The following is a 998-nucleotide window of genomic DNA, read 5'->3' as shown; positions in this document are numbered from 1 at the left end:
TTATAATTTCATATTTAATTAATATGGCCTTGTTAATATTAAAGCTATTAGTCTTAAGAAAGAACCTTAAATCAATTATAAGATTTTTGGTGCCAATGCCAAAGGATCAAGAATAATGACCTGTAGGCTGTAATGATGTTGTATATAATATAATATATTTAATTCAAAAATTTAATATAAAAAAATAATAAATTTATAATTTATAGCTGGGTCATTAACATGCTTTTCAACCGAATGCAGTTTAATAGCCAAGTGATCTTTCAAAATAAGTGCACAATCAATACTGTTAATATTGGATTTTTATTAATTTTTTTTTTAATATTAGTGAATTTAAATTAATTAAAATAAGTAATTATTATATATACTTATAAAAAAAAAAAAAAAATATATAATTAATTTATATTATAATTATAATATCTTTTCAAAATAATAGGACTATAATAAATATATATATAATATAATATATTTAATATAATAAAAATATATAATATTAAATAAAAATATAAAATTTTAATCAAATTATATAATAATTTCATTTTATTTTTTTAGTTAATTCATAAAAATATTAAAATATAAATAAAATAAAAAATAAAAAGAAAAAAAAAAAAAAAAAAAAAAAATGATACAATAAAGAAAAAAGTATAGATATAAAATAATATATATAATAAGAGAAGAAGAAATAAAATAAATAATAATATAAATATAAAATATATTTCTAATAAAGATATATATAAAAAATAAGAAGTATAATATTTTAAAGATTAATGATTAATATATACAATTAGAGAAAGAAAGAAAGAGAATTATGACATAATAAATATAAAAGATAGAATAGAAATATTAGTATATATATAATAATTATAAAATTAATATAAAAACTATAACAATATAAAATAAAAATAATAATAAATATTTTAAATATCATATAAAAGATAAATATAAGAAATAATATCTATATAATATAATAAAAAAAATAATGTTAAATAATAATATGATAT

The sequence above is a fragment of the Penaeus monodon genome, chromosome 36 (genome assembly GCF_015228065.2).
Source record: "Penaeus monodon isolate SGIC_2016 chromosome 36, NSTDA_Pmon_1, whole genome shotgun sequence".
NCBI classification, from domain to species: Eukaryota; Metazoa; Arthropoda; class Malacostraca; order Decapoda; family Penaeidae; genus Penaeus; species Penaeus monodon.
This window is presented reverse-complemented; position numbering follows the sequence as displayed.